This window comes from Heterocephalus glaber, unplaced genomic scaffold (genome assembly GCF_053883595.1).
Source record: "Heterocephalus glaber isolate CG9 unplaced genomic scaffold, H.glaber_assembly_v1.0 deba00001729, whole genome shotgun sequence".
Classification (NCBI taxonomy): Eukaryota; Metazoa; Chordata; class Mammalia; order Rodentia; family Bathyergidae; genus Heterocephalus; species Heterocephalus glaber.
The window spans coordinates 3,235,173-3,252,530 of NW_028258440.1; the positions used below are offsets into that span (position 1 = coordinate 3,235,173).

General features: G+C 39.0%; 1 long non-coding RNA gene across 7 annotated transcripts in view; it reads left to right on the top strand.

The window, feature by feature from the left end:
* LOC101707895 (uncharacterized) overlaps positions 1-17,358 on the top strand; it is a 137,449-nt gene that overhangs the window by 70,147 nt on the left and 49,944 nt on the right. For 6 of the 7 annotated variants that reach the window (XR_015446822.1, XR_015446819.1, XR_015446821.1 and 3 more), the window contains one exon: positions 3,857-4,013. This is a non-coding gene — a long non-coding RNA (uncharacterized LOC101707895). Of the gene's footprint in view, positions 1-3,856; positions 4,014-5,201; positions 5,307-17,358 lie in introns of all 7 variants that reach the window. The other variant, XR_015446820.1, reaches the window with a different exon arrangement.

Consider the following 17,358-nt stretch of genomic DNA (forward strand, 5'->3'; position numbering starts at 1 on the left):
TCAGAAAAAGAAATACAAATGGCCAATAAATGCATGAAAAAATGTTCAACATCTCTGACCATTAGAGAAATGCAAGTTAAAACAATATTGAGATTCCATCTTACTCCAGAAAGAATGGCTACCACCAAGAAATTAAATAAAAATAAATGCTGGTGAGGTTGTAGGGGAAAAAGGAACCCTTCTACATTGTTAGTGGGAATGTAAACTAATACAACCACTAAGGAAATCAGTATGAAGATTCCTCAAAAAACTAAAACTACAAATTCCATTCGACTGAGCTATTCCCCTTCTAGGTATCATACCCCCAATTTAAAGATATCATATTACAGTGATACATGCATACCTATGTTTATGTCAGCACAATTCATAATAGCTAAATCTTGGAAGATGTCTATATGTGCATCAACTGATGAATGGATGAAGAAAATGTGGTATTTATATACAATGGAAGAGTACTCTGCCATAAAGAAAGATAAACTTGAGTTTTTGCAGGAAAAAGGATACACCTTCAGACCATAATGTTAAGTGAAACAAATGAGACATGCAAGCTTAAATATCACAAGGCTCCTCTTATACGAGAAACCCAAACTATAAATAATTCAAAGACCAAAATAAAAGATAACAGGAAAAAGGTACTTAGAGCTTTTGCAAATGGAAAAAGGACAAAGAGGTGGAGGAAGGGAAGAGGAAGTAAAAAGAACTAAGATGTATTATGTACATATAACAACTCCTTATGATGAAAGTAATCATTATGGGGCCAGGGATTTAGCTCAGTGGCTCCGCTGCCTGTCCCTGCAAGCACAAGGACCCGAGTTCAATCCTCGGTACCAGAAAGTAATCATTACGTTGCAAACATACTAATAAAAATAAAAAATTAAAACAATTAACTTGAATAGATATTTCTCCGAAGTAGTTTTACAAATGCCCAACGAGCATATGAAAAGATAATATTATTAGTTGTATGCATATACAAAGAATAACCATCTCATGTTGCCATTTCACGTATAGTAAATTGGACCTTTTTAAAAACCCCAAAAAAGAAAAAGAGAAGTATTGGCAAGGGGGTAGAGAAAATGAGATCTCATACAGTGCTAGTGGGGAAGCAAAATTATTCAGTTGCTATGGAAAACAGTTTGTGATTACTTAAAAAAAACAAACACGGAATCAGGATATGAACTGGCAATTCCATTCTAAGGTATATACCCCAAAGAAGTGAAAACATGTAATAGAATAATTACTTCTGTATTCATGTTTATAGTAGCACTAGTAACAATAGCCAAAAGGCAGACTGAAGCCAAATATCTATCACTCAATGAATGAATAAACAAAATGGGGTATGTATATACAAGGAATATTATTCAGCCATGAGAACAAAGGAACTGTTAATAATGCATGAACTTAGGAAGCATTGTGCTCTGAAACAGGCAAGCAAGAAAGGCCAATTTTTTTTTTTTTTTTTTTTTTTGGTGGTACTGGGGATCGAACTCAGGTCCTTGTGCTTGCGAAGTAAGCAGAGGAACCACTGAGCTAAATCCCCAGCCCCAGGCCAGTTCTTATATTGATTCATTTTGTGTGAGCTCCCTGGTAGAGGTCACCTCATACGGAAAAAAGCAAAATAGTTTTTGCTGGCAGGTAGGCAGGTTGGGAGGAGGGGAGTGGGGATTGTCTACTTAGTGGGTCCAGGGCTTCTTTTTGTTGTAATTAAAATTATGTGGAACTAGATAGAGGTACTGCTGACACAGCACTGTGAATGCAATGAATACCACTGCACTGCATACAGTGAAATGGGTAATCTTATGTTCCATGGATTTTACTTCAATTTTCAGAAGTGGCAATATTTTTAAACGTGTCACTGGTCCTCCTAAATATTAATTATTTTGAAAAACCCTTAAATTCTCATTGAAGAACACTTGCTATAAAAAGAATTTGAACATTGTTTTAGGAATCTACATATGCATAGGAAAAGACAATAATACATGGCACAACTGTGTGTCTGTGTATATATGTTTGTGTGTATGTGGTACTGGGGGATGAATCCAAGCCATTCCAACACAGCACAATGTCAGCTCTTTAAAATTTTGTTTCTTTCTGTTTTTCGGGGGGGGGGGCACCCAGTCACACGGTCTTGCTAAATCGTTAAATTGCCTAGCCTTGGCTCCAGCTAGTAATGGTCACGACCTAGGTTTGAAGAATGTTGGATTGTAGACCACTATCCCCCTTTCCCCTGCCCCTCCCTAGGACATTTTAAAGAAGCTTATTTCTTCTCACTGTGACTGGCCTGCCAAATGCTCTTTATAATTTCTTAAAGATCCAGAGTGAAATATAAATAAAGCACCAAGCACTGAAAAATGTATATTAATATGAATATATGGCAATGATGTATACGGTGCTGCTAGGGCTTGTGTAAAGTCTCACATTCATACATATGCATACATTTACATCTAAGAGAAATGAGCATGTGTGGTGTATGTAGGTACAACACTGTGGAAACATGTAGTTTTTCTGCATACACAAAGTTCTAAAGCCTGTATATTTGTGATCATGGTCAGTGTTAGAGTATGTGTGTGTATATGTATTTTTATTTGTATGTATGTAAGCAGACATTAATGAAAAACTGCAGCTGCATGTGAGTGGTGTGCATACATGTATCTTTAAGTACTCTCTGGGCACACGTTAGGGTGCCTGATTACAAAATATGCCAATTTAGGTTAATTCTTTTTGAAGTTTGGTTTCTTTCACTGGGGCTTTCAAGAGTTTCAAGAGGATCACCTGAAGTTCAAGGCCATATTGGGCTACCTAGTTAGGTCAAAGCCAGCCTGCAGTACATACTGAGAACCTATCTTGGTAAAACAACAAAACAAAACAAAGACAAATCAGGATTACCAGGGATTTAGTTCAGTGGTTCTGCCACCTGCCTCGAAAGCACAAGGTTCCGAGTTTGATCCCTGGTACCAAAAACAAAAAAATCCCAAAAAACCAAGACTCGGGATTTATGGTAAAAGTTTTTTTCCCCTCCTGCAGTACTGGGGCTTGAAATTAGGCCCTTTCTACTATGCTTTATCCTTAGCATTTTTTTTTTGAGCCTGAGTCTCCCTAGGTTGCTGAGTTGCCCAGGCTGTTCTTGAAATTGCAATTGCCCTGCATCAGCCTACAGGAGAGCTGGGAATAGAGGAATGAGCTGCTCCACAGAGTAGCTTGAGAATACAAAAACTTCCTGGAATCAGAAGTCAAAATATCCATTGCAAAATCTCCAGGCAATGAGTAACTAAAAAAATGAGTTAAATACAAATGTATTGTGTTATTTCAATCTCTACTTAAAAATTTGTCTCTATGTATTGAAAGAATGGGAGTAGATATACAAAAGATGATCACTATGTAATATAAAGTTTTATGATGGTGCGAAACTCTTGATGAGTATATGGCTATTTCCTGAATTCATTGCAAGCTCCATGCCTGAATTATCAAAGAGAGAATGTAAGAGATTTCCCTAGGTGAAAACAATAACCCACATACACAGTACACACATAGGATCCAGGGATAGGCTACTTCAAATGGGAAAATTCTTGAACATTAAAGGATGATTCCCTGGGACCAAAATGATCTCTCCCATTGGAGTAGTATATACACCTTCAATTATAGGTGTCACTCCAGGGAAGACATTATTCAGCCTTCAGCCTGTTAGCTTCACCTACAGTCAGTCTCTGATTACCATACAAGGACTGGTGCTTAGGTCAGAGTATGGAGTAGGACTCCAGGGGAACCCAGGACTTGTGTCAGGATGAGAACCAAGCACCCTGGAGCCTAGACCCGTTCTTCATCAAGCCCACAGTTTTAAGTATTTTGCTTTCCTTCCTAGGCATGGATCTCTGCCTGAGATTTGGTCATCAATATCAGGAGACAATTTGATGATCGAGAGGAAGCACTGGAGGTAGAACGTTGCATCAAGAAGGATAATAATGGGAGAGCTTGGTCACTGGAAAATGATTTTGGAAAAGGGAAGCTGACTGATGAAGGTGGGTAGCTTCCATTATCACTTTTACAAAGTTCTTAAAGTGTTAATTTTATCTTCATTTTTGTGGAGCTGGGATTACACGGCACAGAGCCTTCCCTATTAACTCTATCATCAATATCAAATTGAAAGCAAAAGTAGTCTTCTAATAACAGTGGAACATATTTTCTCTAAATCAGCAAAGCACGAGGTAGCCCAAGCTCCAGTGTCTTTGTCTCTTTGCGCATTTTTTTTTCCAAACTCAAAAGGCGGAGGTAGAGCTCAGGGAAGTAAGCTGATTGGGTCTTCTGGTGCAACACTGCCACCGTGAGGAAGCGGTTTCTTAAAGCCTCAAGTCCTGAGCTGCTCCTCCATGAAGCCCTAGCCAATGAGGAGAGCAGGGCTTGCTTAGGTCAGATAGACCCAGACCCAAGCTGGACGCTCATACTTTTTTCTGAGGCCAGCAGAGGAAAGACACAAATGCAGAGGGTTGGGGCAGAACTTGGAGAGTGAGGGGCCAGGACTGAGCATGCAGCTGGCACCCGGGACTCCCTGTCTTTGTGCTCTCACACTGCCCCAGGGAGGCACCTAAAGCCCATACCACCAGGACATCATGTAAAGGCCCACTGAGAATGACTCCAAGTGGCAGGCAGAGGAGTCAGTACTCCCAACAGCCTGCAGCTAGCTGTCTGAGTGGGTCTCTGGTCCAGTCCTCCCCAGGGGAACCGAGGCCCCGCCCCCACGACTTCCTGGAATGGCGGCTGCCGGCAGGGCAGCTGCGGGTCCACTCCAGGTCCCTTACTCCCCACACCAAGGTAGGGCCAGTGTGTAAGTAAGGCCCTTGAGGGGCCCTTAGGAGAAGGCAAGGAGCCCAGTCTGGAGCCAAATCCTTTCATAATTCACAGCAGGTAGGCTCTTCGCCAACCCTTGGGTCTGATGGGAAACAAACCATAATGACAATGGGTGTGATGAAACTTTTTCCGCACGATGGCAGCAGTGCGCCGCCCACCTGTAAAAGTGGTGTCCTCCCGCCCTTCGTGTCGACAAAAAAGGGCTTCCCGAGACTGAAAAACCCAAGAAATATGGCTGCCTGGTATATTGCCCAACCTGGTGCCATAAGCTCACTGTGTCCTCTCTGTTGTGTTTGCATTTTTTTTTTTTTTAAAGGCCCTTATCCACATTCCTTACTTGGCACCCTCCTAATATGTTTCAGTGCTTCTGAACATTGGTGATGTCCCGTTACAGAGCTTGGAGAGTGGACAGTCAGTTCTCAGCCAAGAGAGTACAGAGATTCTGATGGAGGAAGACATGAGCATGGGTGAGGTTTTATTCCAGGGTAGAGAGAGTCAGAAGATTTCACTCCAAGTGAAGTCCAGGAACTTATGGGCAATTGTTTGTTGTTTCTGTTGACTGGGAGAAAGGTTTGCAGGGCTCCACTTGCTGTCCTTGTGCTATGGGCCCTGTATCCCTTGTAGTAAGGATAAAACACAAAGGATAGGAGAGTTGCTGGTGACACATTACAGGAACTGGAATGCTTGGTGAGGCTCTCAAGTACACACAAAAGCCTGTAGGACCAGTTCAGGAATGTGAAGGCCAAAGAAGTAAGTGGTCCCTCCCATTCAAGCCAAGAATTCTGGAGAGTTCTTCTAAAGTAGGATTTCTAAAAAGCCAAAAGGAATATTCTGCATATTATAGCTAATCTGAATAAAAGACATGATGTACACCTCCATCTATTTTCGAAGCTTAAAGATGATTAAACTGTCAAGTGGTATTGGTCATTAATTTCAACAAATACCATGAAAAATTTGAAAATGAACACGTATTTAAAGTCCTTGCTGGAGCCCTGTATCTGACCTGTGACCCCGTTTCACTTCCTTATACATGACTATTGGGCTGAGTACATTGTGATGTCGCACATTAGTTTCTTGAAATGTCAGAAGCATGCAGCAGGGTGACATCAGTGAGCATGGTGAAAGGAGCAAGGCCAGGTCCCCGTGTCTGCACAAAAGCATCAGTGAGCCAGGACTGAACTTGCAAAACACGTCATAAACCAAGTTGGCACATCTCTTGGATGTCCCCAGCCTGGGAATGCTTGGAGAAGAAAGGGAGAACTTTTTTGGTTTCTGTTATTTTGAAAGATGGGACTGTGTCATTTTAAAATGCCTGATTGAAATGAGTGTCATTGAGAGCAAAAAGCCGTACAAAAAACAGGGAATTGAAGGTATCGTTCTGTGAAAGAATGAAGAACATGGGGAAACCAATCTTAGCCCCGTCCAGGAAGGAAAGAATACACCCAAATCATTGCATTTAGAAAAATGCAATGAAAAACTAATCAGAATTAGAAATGACAACAGACACCACAGAAATTCTCAAGAATGCAACTACTTTGAGAACCTGTACTTTAATAGATTAGAGAATTCAGAAGAAATGGACAGATTCCTAGAGATACGTAAGTTAGCAAAACGATACCAAGAAAATATAAAACCCTGAATAATCCAATAACAGGCAATGAAATGGAAGAAGTAACGAAAAAGTTACCAATTAAGAAAAGCCCAGGTCCCCATGGGTGCACCACCAAATTAAATAAGGCCAAGCTATCACTGATACTCCTCAAAACCTTTTCTGAAATTGAAAATAAGGAGTACTCCCAAAGTCATTCCTAGAAGCTAGCATTACCATGATCCCCAAACCACAAAATGACACAAAGAGAAAAAGACAACTGCATGCCAATCTCTTTAATGCACATAGATGCCCAAATCCTCAATGAAATACTGGCAAATAGAATGCAACAAGTCATGAAAAAGAGCATACACCATGACTAAGTAGAATTCATTCCAGAGGTTCAATGTATGCAAATCAATAAATGTAATTCATGACATTAAAATCACATAATCATCTCAATAGATGCAGAAAACGTCTTTGACAAATTCAATATCCATTTCTGATAAAATATAAACCCTAGGGCTGGGGATTTAGCTCCGTGGTTCCGGCCGCTGCCTCGAAAGCGCAAGGTCCTGAGTTTGATTCCCGGTACCAAAAAAATAAATAAAATAAAATAAAAACCCTAAAGAATATAGGTTTAGAAGAACCTAATGTCAATCTACTAAAAGCTACATATGACAAAACAAATGCTAGAATCAGATGCAATGGGAAAAATGTAAAAGCTTTCCCTCTAAAGTCAGGAATAAGAAAATGATGCACTCTAGCAGCAAGCACTCTTGTTCAATACAGTTCTCGAAACATTAGCGAGAGTTAATGGAAGAGAGAAATAAAAGGAATACGTATAGGAACAAAAGAAGTCAAACTATCTTCATCTGGCAATGACAGGATCCATAGATGACCCACAAACTTCCACCAAAAGACTTCTAGATCATATAAACAAATTCAGTAGTGTGACCGAATACAAAATGAATGCCCCCAAATCAATGATGTTCCTGTATACAAATAAAGTAGTGAATTTACCAGGAAACAAATTAGAAAATCATTACCACTCAAAATCAAGAACATTTAAATACATAGGAAGTAACCTAACCAAGGAAGCGAAAGAAGTCTATAATAAAAACCATAGCAGTCTGAAAAAGATTGAAGACACCATCAGAAAATGGAAAGATTTCACCTGTTCCTGGATAGGCAGAACCAATATTGTCAAAATGTTCACACTTCCAAAACTGAGGAACACTTTAACACAATCCCAATCACAATACCAAGAGCGTTGTTTACAGGACTGGAGAAAAGAATGCTAAAATTCATCTGGAGCCAGAAGAGATGCAGAATAGCAAAAGCGATCCTGGGCATCAAGAGCAAGGGAGGAAGCATCACAATCCCAAACTTCCAGTTATATTACAAAGGTACTGTGATAAAAACAGCATGATATTGGCAAAATAACAGACATATCGACCAATGGAACAAAATACAGGTAGCAGAAACAACTCTAGCCACATTTGGCTACCTGATCTATGACAAAAGGCCAAGGGGGAAAGATAGCCTTGTTAACAAGTGGTCAGAAAACTTGGCTATTCACATGTAGAAGAATGAGTCTAGATCCATAGTTCTCACCATGTATTGAACTAAAACCAAGATATAATGAAGATCTAAATGTTAAAAGAAAACTGCTTAATGTACTAGAAGATAAATAGGGGGAATTCTTGAAACATGGGCATAGGGAAGGGTTTTTGGAACAGAACCCCAAATGCACAAGCAATAATACCAACAATCAACAAATGAGATCACATCAAATTAAAAAGCTTCTGCAGAGCAAAAGAAACAACTAACCAAGTGAAGAGGCAAACTACAGATGACAATACAAAATTTGCCAGCAATTCCTTGGACCAAAGACTAATATCTAGAATATATAAAGAACTCAAAGAAATTAGACCCTTTAAAGCAGAAGACTCAGTGAGGAAATGGGCTACTGAAATGAACAGAAACTTCTTAGAAGTACAAATGGCCAGTGAATTCATAAAAAATGTGCCACATCTCTGGAATTCGAGAAATGCAAAATAAAACAACACTGAGATTTTATCTCACTCCAGATAGAATGGCTATCATCAAGAAATCAATCAAGAAGAAATGCTGCCTAGGTTGCAGGTATTAAGGAACCCTGCTACACGGTTGGTAAGAATGTAAATTAGAACAAGCACTAGGGAAATCAAATGTGGAGATTCTTCAAAAAAACCAAAACTAGAAATTCCACTTGACTCAGCTATTCACCTTCTAGATACCTTCCAAAAGAGTTAAAGGCATTATATTACAATAATACATGCATATCCATGTTTATAACAGCACAATTCCTAACAGCTAAATCTTTAAAAAGGCCTATATGTTCATCAGCAGTTGAATGTATAAAGAAAATGTGGTACTTACACACAATGGAGTACTATTCTGCTATAAAGAAGGATAAACTTGAGTCTTTTGTAGGAAAATGGGTGCAAGTTGAGACCATAATATTATGTGAAATAAATCAGATACACCATTTATATGCTACCATTTCTCTTATATGAGAAACCCAAAATATATGTCAAGTGCAAAATGTACGATAGATGATAAGAACTAGGGGATAGATCTTTTGCAAATTGGAAGGGGACCAAGAGATGAAGGCGAGGGGGAGGGTGGAGAGGGGAAGGGGATGAAAAAGCAATGTAGATGTATTATGTACTTGCACTAACGCTTCATGAGGAATGTGGTCATTATGTAGTAGTAACACGTACTAATCCAAAATAAAAATTGAAAAAATAAATCGCCTGCTTACCACCTCCAAATCTCTACACTACTTTGAGATTGGCTCTGGACTCTTTCCTAAAAAAAATGTGCTTGTTCAATTTGACCTGCCTGCTGGCTCAAGGAAGGACTACTAAAAGAGCTTGTCTTTGATTTTCCTGACTTATAATGGTTTTAGGTTTCGAGCAGCTTACTTAGACAGGTTTTTTGAAAGAATTTAGAGATACACATATTAACAGATGAGCCCGAGTCTCAAGGCAAATGCTACAATAAGCAATAGGCAGAGGAAAGGCATTGAAAGGAGCTAGTTATGAAAGATGATATGTGCAGGAATAAGGAGCTTTAGAAGTTCTTCCATATACAAGAAAGGTAGCACCAGGCATCACAACACTGGGGAGCCTGAGGCAGGAGGATCACCACAAGTTCAAGGCCAGCATTGGCTTCATAGTGAAGTCAAGGCCGGTCTGAACTACATTGTGAGACCTTGTCTCAAGAAACCAGGAGAAAAAAAAATCAGTGATACATGCCAGGCTGAATGGCTACTCCCCAAATTACCAGAAGATGTTAAACTCTCATTTGTAGCCTTCATGTTCCTTGTTAGTCAGAAGAGAAGCATAATATAAAGTTGAGAGAAGCCCTGAAAATTGTTTGAAGAGTACTCTAGCACAAAGCCAGTTGAGAGACAAGTTTCTTTATTAGATTCCAAATATTTAAGGAAAGTGTGATGGTAACAAGTGACCACCAAATGAAGGCAACACAGATTTCAATGGATTGACAAGACATGAAAAATACAAAGACTATAGAAAACTGATTGAGAAAACTCAATAAAAAAACAAATAATAAGAACACCCTAAAGTGAAATAAATACCCAATAATATGGAAGTAGGTGATTAAAGTGTGATTTCCAGACTTCATTTATCACAATACTGAAAATATGCAGTATCGCCAAGGAGCTGAGCCTTTCTGGCTGCCATACCACCACCCTCAGCACTGAGGAGGTGAGCTGACACCCCTCCCCCCAGTTAAAATGAGAAGACACATAAATAAGTCTCAAAACCAGACTTCCAGATCAACTAAAGCAAACCCAATGGGAAATGAGATGGAACAGTCTGACACTCAACCACCTGGACTCCCTGAACTGGCAAGAAAAGAGGATCTAGAAAAAATGAAACCAGAAATAATTTCTCAGATAACAGCAGAGATTGTATCCATAGTACACGGCATGATTAATAAATCTAGAGAGGACACAGACAAAAAATAGAGGAGCTGAGGAACACGATGGAGTCCCAACATAGGAAACAAATGGAATCCATAAAACAGATGCAAACAGATTTCCAGGAGATTAAAAACTCCATTAAAAGTCTATGCAGCAGAATGAGCCAATGTGAGGACAGAATTTCAGATATAGAAGATAAGATTGCAATTAGTGACCAGGAAAAGAAAAATTTCTTGAAAATAGCAAGGGGCCATGGGATATCAACCCAGCAGCTGCTAGATGATGCAAGGAAGAATAATATAAAACTGATTGGAGTCAATGAAGAAACAGGAGAGAGTGCAGATGACATAAAAAAACTGTTCACAGAAGTAATGGCAGAAAACTTCCCAAGCAGGGGAAAAGAACTTGACATACAGATAAGTGAGGCATATAGGACTCCAAATAGCCTTGATCAAAAAAAAAATCTACACATAGGCATATAATACTTAAGATTCCAGAAACCCAACAGAAGAACAAAATTCTACAAGCAGTGAGAGAAAAGAAACAAATCACATACAAAGGAAAGCCCATCAGAAACAAGGCGAACTTCTCAACACAAACCCTCAAGGCAAGAAGAGCTTGGAGTGACATATTTCAAGCCCTAATGGAAAACAGCCTCCAACCCAGATTGATGCACCCTGCAAAATTATCTTTCAAAATTGATGGAGAATAACATAACAAAAAGCACCTTAGCAACTTCATGAATACCAAAGCAGCACTCCCCAAAATTTTAGACAATATCCTAGGAAAAGACAACGAGGATCACAACACCAGGAGCCCAGCAGAATGAATAGATTGGACAGAAGAAGAAATTAAATGCAAAGGGGGAGAACCCAATAAAAAGAAAAAGTGATGATAATGATAAGTCAATACATATCAGTTATAACCATCAATGTTCATGGTTTCACTTCATCCATCAAAAGAAATACATTGGCAGAATGGGTCAAGAAGCAAGATCCAGCAATATGCTGCATATAAGGTACATTTAATTAAAAAAGAAACCCATAGACTGAGAGGTAAAGGGTGGAAAATAATACTCCCTGTGGCAGGAACCCGAAAAAAAGCAGGAGTAGCTATCCTCTTTGCAGATCAAGTGGATTTCAAACCAACACTGATTAAGAGAGACAAGAAAGGGTCTGGGGATTTAGCTCAGTGTTTCTGCCGCCTGCCCTGCAAGAGCAGGAATGCGAGCTCGATCCCTGGTCCCCCCCTCAAAAAAGAGGAAGAAAGGATACTACGTCCTTGTAAAGGGAACAACCCAAGAAGAAGAGATAACAATCATAAATATATGTGCACCAAACAGTAGTGTGCCCAACTATATAAAACAAATACTAACGGACATGAAAAATCATGTAAGCACTAATACAATAGTAGTGGGGGACCTCAATACTCCACTGCCACAAATAGATAGATCAACTAGAGAAAAAATAAGCAACGAAATACTAGAACTCAATCAACCTCTTGAACAAATGAATGTAACAGAAGTTTACAGAGTGTTCCATCCCACAAATTCAGAATACACATTCTTTAAAGCTGCACACTGGTCGTTCTCCAAAATACACCACATACTTGCTCATAGAACATGGTTAAGTAAGTGTAAAGGAGTCGAAGTTATCCTGTGTATATAATCAGACCATACTGCGATGAAGTTGGAGATCAACAGCAAAAGAAACTGCAAGAATTTCATAAATCCATGGAAACTGAACAACACACTTCTGAATAAACAGCGGGTGACAAAGGAAATTAAAGAAGAAATCAGACAGTTCCTACAATTCTATGGCAATGACAGTACTACATATCGGAATCTATGAGACACAATGAAAGCAGTCTTATGAGCAAAATCCATAGCAGTGAATATACTCATATTAGGAAAACAGAGCGTGCCCAATTAAACAACCAGATGCTGAACTTCAAGCTTCTAGAAAAAGAAAAAGAAGAGCAGGATAAACCCAAAGCTCATACAAGGGAGGAAATTATAAACATCAGAGCAGAAATCAATGCAATGGAGACTTAAGAAAATGTTATCAATGAAGCAAAGAGTTGGTTCTTCGAAAGAATAAACAAAATTGACAAACCTTTAGCCAACCTTATCAAAAAAAGGAAAGAAAAGGCCCAAATCCATGCAATTAGGAATGAAAAAGGTGAAATTACAACGGACCCAGCAGAAAGCCACAGGATCATCAATACCTACTTCGAGAACCTATACGCCAATAAGATGGAAAACACAGAAGTAATGGACAGATTCCTAGGTATGTACGAATTACCAAAGTTGAATGAAGAAGACTTAAAAATTCTAAACAATTCAATATCAATCAATGAAATTGAAAACCTAATTAAAAACTTACCAACTAAGAAAATCCCAGGTCCTGATTCACTGCTGAATTCACTGCTGAATTCTACAAGACATTTAGAGAGAAACTCCTGCCGCTACTGTTTAAACTCTTCAATGAAATTGAAAGGGAAACCATATTCCCGAATTCATTCCTGGAAGCAAGTATCACCTTGATCCCCAAAGCAGAGAAAGACCCAATCGAAAAAGAGAACTATAGGCCAATCTTACTAATGACCATAGATGCAAAAGTCCTTAAAAACATACTGGCAAATAGAATGCAGAAGATCATGAAGAAGATCATACACCCTCACCAAGTGGGATTCATCCCAGGGATGCAGGGATGGTTCAACATACATAAATCAATCAATGGGATACACCATATTAATAGAGCCAAACACAAAAACCATATGATCATCTCAATAGATGCAGAAAAAGCATTTGACAAAATCCAAAATGCATGTATGATAAAAAAAAAAACCCTAGAAAAAATTGGAATAGATGGTCTCTACCTCAACCTGATAAAAGCCACCTGTGAAAAACCAAGAGCCAATGTCACACTAAATGGTCAAAAACTGAACTCCTTCACACTAAAATCAGGAGTAAGACAAGGATGTCCACTATCACCACTCCTGTTCAATATAGTTTTGAAAACATTAGCCACAGCAATTAGACAGGAGAAAGAAATAAAAGCAATAAAGATAGGAAATGAAGAAATCAAATTGTCTTCATTTGCAGATGACATGTTACCCTATATAGAAGACACCAAGAACTCCACAAAAAGTCTTCTAGGCTTAATAACCAAATTCATTAAACTAGCTGGATACAAGGTCCACACACAAAAATGAGTAGCTTTTTTCCACATAAACAACAGACTCACTGAGAGACAAACAGGTCAAACAATTCCTTTCACAATAGCATCCAAAACTGAAATACCTAGGAATCAACCTAACAACAGAAATCAAAGACTTCTTCTCTGAAAAGTATAGCACTCTGAAAGGAGAGATTGAAGATGATATCAGAAAATGGAAAGACATCCCCTGCTCCTGGGTAGGAAGGATCAACATAGTGAAAATGGCCATACTTCCAAAGCTGCTATGTAGATTCAATGCAATCCCAATTGAAAATCCAGCAGCATACTTCACTGACCTTGAGAAAACAATCCAAAAATTCATTTGGAACAAGAGGAGACCTAGAATAGCAAAAGCAATTCTAGGCAACAGCAACATGGCAGGGGGTATCACAACCCCCAACTTGAAAGTACACTACAAAGCTACTTTGATAAAAACAGCATGGTACTGGCAAAGAAACAGACCTGACGACCAGTGGAACAGATTAGCAGATGCAGAAACAACTCTAGACATATTCAGCCACCTCATCTTCGACAAAGGAGCCAAACGCCCTCACTGGAGGAAAGACAGGCTCTTTAATAAATGGTGCTGGAAAAATTGGGTTTCAACTTGCCAAAGATTAAAACTAGACCTATATCTCTCACCATGCACTACACTAAAATAAAAATGGATGAAAGATCTAAATATTAAAACAGAAACGCTGAACCAGCTGGAACAGAATTTATGTAGAACTCATGAAGACATTGGTGTAGGAAAAGATTTTATGAACAAAACCTCAGTTGCCCGTGAACTAGCCCAATCAGTCAACAAATGGGATCTGTTCTTACTAAAAAGCTTCTGCATAGCAAGAGGAACCACCAACAACGTGAAGAGACAACCCACAATGTGGGAAAAAATTTTCACCTGCTGTTCCTCAGACAATGGCCTACTATCTAGAATGTATGAAGAACTTAAAAAAAATTAGACCTCCAAATTTCAAAGACCGAATCCAAAAATGAGCATCTGAATTTAACAGACATTTCTCAGACTAAGAAGTAGAAATAGCCAACAAGCATATCAAAAAATGTCCCACATCACTGGTCATTCGAGAGTTGCAAATGCAAACACCGCTGAGATTCTACCTCACCCCAGAAAGAATGGCTGCTATCATGAAATCAACCAATAACAAATGCTGTCCGGGCTGCAGGGAAAGAGGAACCCTGGTCCACTGCTGGTGGGAGTGTAGACTGGTACAACCACTGTGGAAATCTGTGTGGGGATACGTCAAAGAACTAGCACTGGAAGTCCCATTTGACCCAGCTATTCCCCTGCTGGCTATCTTCCCCAAAGAATTAAAAGAATCATACCACAATGATATGTGTGCACCTATGTTCATAGCAGCACAATGTGTAATAGCTAAAACTTGGAAGCAACCCAATCGCCCATCACCCGGCAACTGGATGAAGAAAATACGGGTTTTTTTTTTTGTTTTTTTTTTTTTAAATAAAATGGAGTACTACTCAGCCATAAAAAATGAGAAAGTAGAGACATTTATAGCCAAATGGATGCACGTTGAGTTGATAGTCTTAAGTGAAATAAATAGGACCCACATGTGTAAATACCGAATAGTTTGTCTAGTGTGAGAAACTAAACGTGTAAATAAGGACTAGAAGTTATAATAGATAATGTGAAATAGGAAGAAAAGGGGCAAAGGGGAAGGGGAAGTGGGAGGTGCTGGAAAAAGGAAAAAGGAATGGAATCAATATGAGAAATTTAAAAAATGGAAACAAAGTCTTTGTAAATAAGGAAGGATGGAGGCATTATGAGGAGGGCAGGGAAAGGAGAAAAAATAAGAACCAAGAGAGATTATGTAAAGGTGCAGATTTCCAATGATGAATGCCATTATATTGTATACCTCAAATGTACCAATAAAATCAATTTTAAAAAATAAAACATATAGTGATAATGAAAATAATGAGTATGTCAAGAAACAAGCTAGTAGGGTCCATTCCCAGATTAAAATCTATTTACAGAAACTGTGCAGAAAGAAACCCGTATTGTACTTGCTAGAAAACACTTCAAATCAACTGTCTTAAATATGCTCCAACTACAAAAGGAAACCAAACTCAAAGAATTAAAGAAAACCTGGAGAACAATATTTAAGTATTAGAGCATGTCAACAAGATATTAATCATTTTCAATATAACCACATAAAGTTTTATAACTAAAATGTCCGATAACCAAAATGAAAATTTCACAAGAAGTTCCCAGGGGCAGACTTGACCAGCCAAGGGAAAGAATCAGGGAATATGAAGTTAGTTCAATGAAAACGTGAGTGTTTACATCTTAGATGTTCAACAAACTCCATACGTTAAACATAAACGATTATACAATGAGTCACAGTATAATCATGATATCAGAAGAAAAGCCAAATCGTAAGACATGAAAGCAAGAAGAGATAGTGATGTCATATACAAGGGCTCTTCAGTAAAATTAGTCATCAGTTCTCTTTCAAAACTATGGTAGGTCAAAGGTAGGGTCATTACATTTAAAGTTCGCATAGAAGTCTGGCATGGTGAAATAGGCCTACAGTCTGAGCACCCAGAAGGCGGAGGCAGGAGCATCTCAATTTTGAGTGCAGAGTGGACAACTTGCAGACTTATTGAGACCCTGGTACAAAGTAAAAACACATCGCCCCAGGTTCAATTCACAGTTTTGCCAATGTACAAATCATTAAAGTTCTAAAAGAAAAGTTAAACTGTGCCAATAATTCTACATCCTACAGTACTAATTTTCAAAAAATCAAAGAGAAATCATGACATCCCTAGATAAAAATTTCACTGAGTTTTGCCATGGCAGACATCTCATAGCGCAGAGACAAAAAGAGGTGTTCAAGGTGAAACGAGAGAGAGAAAAAGCTGAAATGAGAAGAGACTAGATAAACCTGAAGCCTTATGAAGGAACAAATAGCTAACTAGGCTTCCTCCTCCGACTTGCTAAGAATTGTTGACCAGTGTGCTGGGCATGGTAGCGCAGGCCTGTAAGCCCAGCACTCAGGAGGCTGAGGAGGAGGATCCCTGTGAGTTTGAGGCTAACCAGGGCTACACTGTGAATTCAAGGCCAGCCTGAACTGCACAGTGAGATTCAGTGTTAAAAAAAAAAAACCTAAATAAATAAGTACATAAAAATAAATTTAATAGAGTTGCTAAGAATTCATCAGCATAAGTGACAAAATGGAGGAAGTCTGTGTAGTTGTCTGGGATGAAATTCAAGTAAAACGCCAGTTGGAATTGTAGAATGGAAGCTCAATATGGTCTCCAGGGTTTAATCAATTCCTTCTTCCATCTTGGCCTTGAAATCATCTAACTGCAAGAAGCACAGAATAGGGCATCAAGTGAAAGTGCTGAGTGATAATGAGTAGAAGCACACAGAGGACTTGACATGGCAATTTAAATTCAGACAAAAGAAGATCTTTCATGAAAAGTTGTGGATATAGGGTTCAGTTTGGTTTCATGTGGAAAACAAAAGTGAAGTGAACAGAGTGAGTTTGTGGCACCAAGGTGGGCAAAAGGAAGGGCAGCCGTTTTTTTTTTTTTTTTTTGGCACCTATCTCTAGAAAGCATTTTTTTCAGACAGGAAGGGCGGGAGAAGAGCACTGGCATACAGTGCTTGTGCTCTTAGGCGGAGCACTACTGGTGACTGGTGGTAAGAGTTTCAGCACACGGGGGGCGCCATGACA